Source organism: Anomaloglossus baeobatrachus, unplaced genomic scaffold (genome assembly GCF_048569485.1).
Source record: "Anomaloglossus baeobatrachus isolate aAnoBae1 unplaced genomic scaffold, aAnoBae1.hap1 Scaffold_4251, whole genome shotgun sequence".
Taxonomy (NCBI): domain Eukaryota; kingdom Metazoa; phylum Chordata; class Amphibia; order Anura; family Aromobatidae; genus Anomaloglossus; species Anomaloglossus baeobatrachus.
The window spans coordinates 33949-39948 of NW_027443587.1; positions in this window are offsets into that span (position 1 = coordinate 33949).

Genomic DNA, 6000 nt, shown 5'->3' on the forward strand with positions numbered 1-6000 from the left:
GATCTGACGAGGGCAGGCACATTCAGTTTAGAGTGGCCGTTGACGGGTAGCTATTGCACCTGTTGGCCTTTTCGAGAGCAAGGCTGAAGTAAAAGCTTTTTGTTTTTTTTTGCTTTTTTTTATTGTGGGTAGGGCCACTCTAACTCCCCCCCCTCTCTCCAAAAAAAGAAATTGTCAAAAATGTCAACGGAACCAGGGATTCCCAGCCAGTCTCCCATGCCGGTACTTGCCCGGCCTCAAACTGCGTAGCGGCTGCGATCTGACGAGGGCAGGCACATTCAGTTTAGAGTGGCCGTTGACGGGTAGCTATTGCACCTGTTGGCCTTTTCGAGAGCAAGGCTGAAGTAAAAGCTTTTTGTTTTTTTTTGCTTTTTTTTATTGTGGGTAGGGCCACTCTAACTCCCCCCCCCTCTCCAAAAAAAGAAATTGTCAAAAATGTCAACGGAACCAGGGATTCCCAGCCAGTCTCCCATGCCGGTACTTGCCCGGCCTCAAACTGCGTAGCGGCTGCGATCTGACGAGGGCAGGCACATTCAGTTTAGAGTGGCCGTTGACGGGTAGCTATTGCACCTGTTGGCCTTTTCGAGAGCAAGGCTGAAGTAAAAGCTTTTTGTTTTTTTTTGCTTTTTTTTATTGTGGGTAGGGCCACTCTAACTCCCCCCCCTCTCTCCAAAAAAGAAATTGTCAAAAATGTCAACGGAACCAGGGATTCCCAGCCAGTCTCCATGCCGGTACTTGCCCGGCCTCAAACTGCGTAGCGGCTGCGATCTGACGAGGCAGGCACATTCAGTTTAGAGTGGCCGTTGACGGGTAGCTATTGCACCTGTTGGCCTTTTCGAGAGCAAGGCTGAAGTAAAAGCTTTTTGTTTTTTTTTGCTTTTTTTTATTGTGGGTAGGGCCACTCTAACTCCCCCCCCTCTCTCCAAAAAAAGAAATTGTCAAAAATGTCAACGGAACCAGGGATTCCCAGCCAGTCTCCCATGCCGGTACTTGCCCGGCCTCAAACTGCGTAGCGGCTGCGATCTGACGAGGGCAGGCACATTCAGTTTAGAGTGGCCGTTGACGGGTAGCTATTGCACCTGTTTGCCTTTTCGAGAGCAAGGCTGAAGTAAAAGCTTTTTGTTTTTTTTTGGCTTTTTTTTATTGTGGGTAGGGCCACTCTAACTCCCCCCCCTCTCTCCAAAAAAAGAAATTGTCAAAAATGTCAACGGAACCAGGGATTCCCAGCCAGTCTCCCATGCCGGTACTTGCCCGGCCTCAAACTGCGTAGCGGCTGCGATCTGACGAGGGCAGGCACATTCAGTTTAGAGTGGCCGTTGACGGGTAGCTATTGCACCTGTTGGCCTTTTCGAGAGCAAGGCTGAAGTAAAAGCTTTTTGTTTTTTTTTGGCTTTTTTTTATTGTGGGTAGGGCCACTCTAACTCCCCCCCCTCTCTCCAAAAAAAGAAATTGTCAAAAATGTCAACGGAACCAGGATTCCCAGCCAGTCTCCCATGCCGGTACTTGCCCGGCCTCAAACTGCGTAGCGGCTGCGATCTGACGAGGGCAGGCACATTCAGTTTAGAGTGGCCGTTGACGGGTAGCTATTGCACCTGTTGGCCTTTTCGAGAGCAAGGCTGAAGTAAAAGCTTTTTGTTTTTTTTTGCTTTTTTTTTATTGTGGGTAGGGCCACTCTAACTCCCCCCCCCTCTCTCCAAAAAAGGAAATTGTCAAAAATGTCAACGGAACCAGGGATTCCCAGCCAGTCTCCCATGCCGGTACTTGCCCGGCCTCAAACTGCGTAGCGGCTGCGATCTGACGAGGGCAGGCACATTCAGTTTAGAGTGGCCGTTGACGGGTAGCTATTGCACCTGTTGGCCTTTTCGAGAGCAAGGCTGAAGTAAAAGCTTTTTGTTTTTTTTTGCTTTTTTTTTATTGTGGGTAGGGCCACTCTAACTCCCCCCCTCTCTCCAAAAAAGAAATTGTCAAAAATGTCAACGGAACCAGGGATTCCCAGCCAGTCTCCCATGCCGGTACTTGCCCGGCCTCAAACTGCGTAGCGGCTGCGATCTGACGAGGGCAGGCACATTCAGTTTAGAGTGGCCGTTGACGGGTAGCTATTGCACCTGTTGGCCTTTTCGAGAGCAAGGCTGAAGTAAAAGCTTTTTGTTTTTTTTTGCTTTTTTTTATTGTGGGTAGGGCCACTCTAACTCCCCCCCCCTCTCTCCAAAAAAAGATATTGTCAAAAATGTCAACGGAACCAGGGATTCCCAGCCAGTCTCCCATGCCGGTACTTGCCCGGCCTCCAAACTGCGTAGCGGCTGCGATCTGACGAGGGCAGGTACATTCAGTTTAGAGTGGCCGTTGACGGGTAGCTATTGCACCTGTTGGCCTTTTCGAGAGCAAGGCTGAAGTAAAAGCTTTTTGTTTTTTTTTGCTTTTTTTTATTGTGGGTAGGGCCACTCTAACTCCCCCCCCTCCTCCAAAAGAAGAAATTGTCAAAAATGTCAACGGAACCAGGGATTCCCAGCCAGTCTCCCATGCCGGTACTTGCCCGGCCTCAAACTGCGTAGCGGCTGCGATCTGACGAGGGCAGGCACATTCAGTTTAGAGTGGCCGTTGACGGGTAGCTATTGCACCTGTTGGCCTTTTCGAGAGCAAGGCTGAAGTAAAAGCTTTTTGTTTTTTTTGCTTTTTTTTATTGTGGGTAGGGCCACTCTAACTCCCCCCCCCCTCTCCAAAAAAAGAAATTGTCAAAAATGTCAACGGAACCAGGGATTCCCAGCCAGTCTCCCATGCCGGTACTTGCCCGGCCTCAAACTGCGTAGACGGCTGCGATCTGACGAGGGCAGGCACATTCAGTTTAGAGTGGCCGTTGACGGGTAGCTATTGCACCTGTTGGCCTTTTCGAGAGCAAGGCTGAAGTAAAAGCTTTTTGTTTTTTTTTGCTTTTTTTTATTGTGGGTAGGGCCACTCTAACTCCCCCCCCTCTCTCCAAAAAAAGAAATTGTCAAAAATGTCAACGGAACCAGGGATTCCCAGCCAGTCTCCCATGCCGGTACTTGCCCGGCCTCAAACTGCGTAGCGGCTGCGATCTGACGAGGGCAGGCACATTCAGTTTAGAGTGGCCGTTGACGGGTAGCTATTGCACCTGTTGGCCTTTTCGAGAGCAAGGCTGAAGTAAAAGCTTTTTGTTTTTTTTTGCTTTTTTTTATTGTGGGTAGGGCCACTCTAACTCCCCCCCCTCTCTCCAAAAAAGAAATTGTCAAAAATGTCAACGGAACCAGGGATTCCCAGCCAGTCTCCCATGCCGGTACTTGCCCGGCCTCAAACTGCGTAGCGGCTGCGATCTGACGAGGGCAGGCACATTCAGTTTAGAGTGGCCGTTGACGGGTAGCTATTGCACCTGTTGGCCTTTTCGAGAGCAAGGCTGAAGTAAAAGCTTTTTGTTTTTTTTTGCTTTTTTTTATTGTGGGTAGGGCCACTCTAACTCCCCCCCCTCTCTCCAAAAAAAGAAATTGTCAAAAATGTCAACGGAACCAGGGATTCCCAGCCAGTCTCCCATGCCGGTACTTGCCCGGCCTCAAACTGCGTAGCGGCTGCGATCTGACGAGGGCAGGCACATTCAGTTTAGAGTGGCCGTTGACGGGTAGCTATTGCACCTGTTGGCCTTTTCGAGAGCAAGGCTGAAGTAAAAGCTTTTTGTTTTTTTTTGCTTTTTTTTATTGTGGGTAGGGCCACTCTAACTCCCCCCCCTCTCTCCAAAAAAAGAAATTGTCAAAAATGTCAACGGAACCAGGGATTCCCAGCCAGTCTCCCATGCCGGTACTTGCCCGGCCTCAAACTGCGTAGCGGCTGCGATCTGACGAGGGCAGGCACATTCAGTTTAGAGTGGCCGTTGACGGGTAGCTATTGCACCTGTTGGCCTTTTCGAGAGCAAGGCTGAAGTAAAAGCTTTTTGTTTTTTTTTGCTTTTGTTTATTGTGGGTAGGGCCACTCTAACTCCCCCCCCTCTCTCCAAAAAAAGAAATTGTCAAAAATGTCAACGGAACCAGGGATTCCCAGCCAGTCTCCATGCCGGTACTTGCCCGGCCTCAAACTGCGTAGCGGCTGCGATCTGACGAGGGCAGGCACATTCAGTTTAGAGTGGCCGTTGACGGGTAGCTATTGCACCTGTTGGCCTTTTCGAGAGCAAGGCTGAAGTAAAAGCTTTTTGTTTTTTTTTGCTTTTTTTTATTGTGGGTAGGGCCACTCTAACTCCCCCCCCTCTCTCCAAAAAAAGAAATTGTCAAAAATGTCAACGGAACCAGGGATTCCCAGCCAGTCTCCCATGCCGGTACTTGCCCGGCCTCAAACTGCGTAGCGGCTGCGATCTGACGAGGGCAGGCACATTCAGTTTAGAGTGGCCGTTGACGGGTAGCTATTGCACCTGTTGGCCTTTTCGAGAGCAAGGCTGAAGTAAAAGCTTTTTGTTTTTTTTTGCTTTTTTTTATTGTGGGTAGGGCCACTCTAACTCCCCCCCCTCTCTCCAAAAAAAGAAATTGTCAAAAATGTCAACGGAACCAGGGATTCCCAGCCAGTCTCCCATGCCGGTACTTGCCCGGCCTCAAACTGCGTAGCGGCTGCGATCTGACGAGGGCAGGCACATTCAGTTTAGAGTGGCCGTTGACGGGTAGCTATTGCACCTGTTGGCCTTTTCGAGAGCAAGGCTGAAGTAAAAGCTTTTTGTTTTTTTTTGCTTTTTTTTATTGTGGGTAGGGCCACTCTAACTCCCCCCCCTCTCTCCAAAAAAAGAAATTGTCAAAAATGTCAACGGAACCAGGGATTCCCAGCCAGTCTCCCATGCCGGTACTTGCCCGGCCTCAAACTGCGTAGCGGCTGCGATCTGACGAGGGCAGGCACATTCAGTTTAGAGTGGCCGTTGACGGGTAGCTATTGCACCTGTTGGCCTTTTCGAGAGCAAGGCTGAAGTAAAAGCTTTTTGTTTTTTTTTGCTTTTTTTTATTGTGGGTAGGGCCACTCTAACTCCCCCCCCTCTCTCCAAAAAAAGAAATTGTCAAAAATGTCAACGGAACCAGGGATTCCCAGCCAGTCTCCCATGCCGGTACTTGCCCGGCCTCAAACTGCGTAGCGGCTGCGATCTGACGAGGGCAGGCACATTCAGTTTAGAGTGGCCGTTGACGGGTAGCTATTGCACCTGTTGGCCTTTTCGAGAGCAAGGCTGAAGTAAAAGCTTTTTGTTTTTTTTGCTTTTTTTTATTGTGGGTAGGGCCACTCTAACTCCCCCCCCTCTCTCCAAAAAAAGAAATTGTCAAAAATGTCAACGGAACCAGGGATTCCCAGCCAGTCTCCCATGCCGGTACTTGCCCGGCCTCAAACTGCGTAGCGGCTGCGATCTGACGAGGGCAGGCACATTCAGTTTAGAGTGGCCGTTGACGGGTAGCTATTGCACCTGTTGGCCTTTTCGAGAGCAAGGCTGAAGTAAAAGCTTTTTGGTTTTTTTTGCTTTTTTTTATTGTGGGTAGGGCCACTCTAACTCCCCCCCCTCTCTCCAAAAAAAGAAATTGTCAAAAATGTCAACGGAACCAGGGATTCCCAGCCAGTCTCCCATGCCGGTACTTGCCCGGCCTCAAACTGCGTAGCGGCTGCGATCTGACGAGGGCAGGCACATTCAGTTTAGAGTGGCCGTTGACGGGTAGCTATTGCACCTGTTGGCCTTTTCGAGAGCAATGCTGAAGTAAAAGCTTTTTGTTTTTGTTTGCTTTTTTTTATTGTGGGTAGGGCCACTCTAACTCCCCCCCCTCTCTCCAAAAAAAGAAATTGTCAAAAATGTCAACGGAACCAGGGATTCCCAGCCAGTCTCCCATGCCGGTACTTGCCCGGCCTCAAACTGCGTAGCGGCTGCGATCTGACGAGGGCAGGCACATTCAGTTTAGAGTGGCCGTTGACGGGTAGCTATTGCACCTGTTGGCCTTTTCGAGAGCAAGGCTGAAGTAAAAGCTTTTTGTTTTTTTTTGCTTT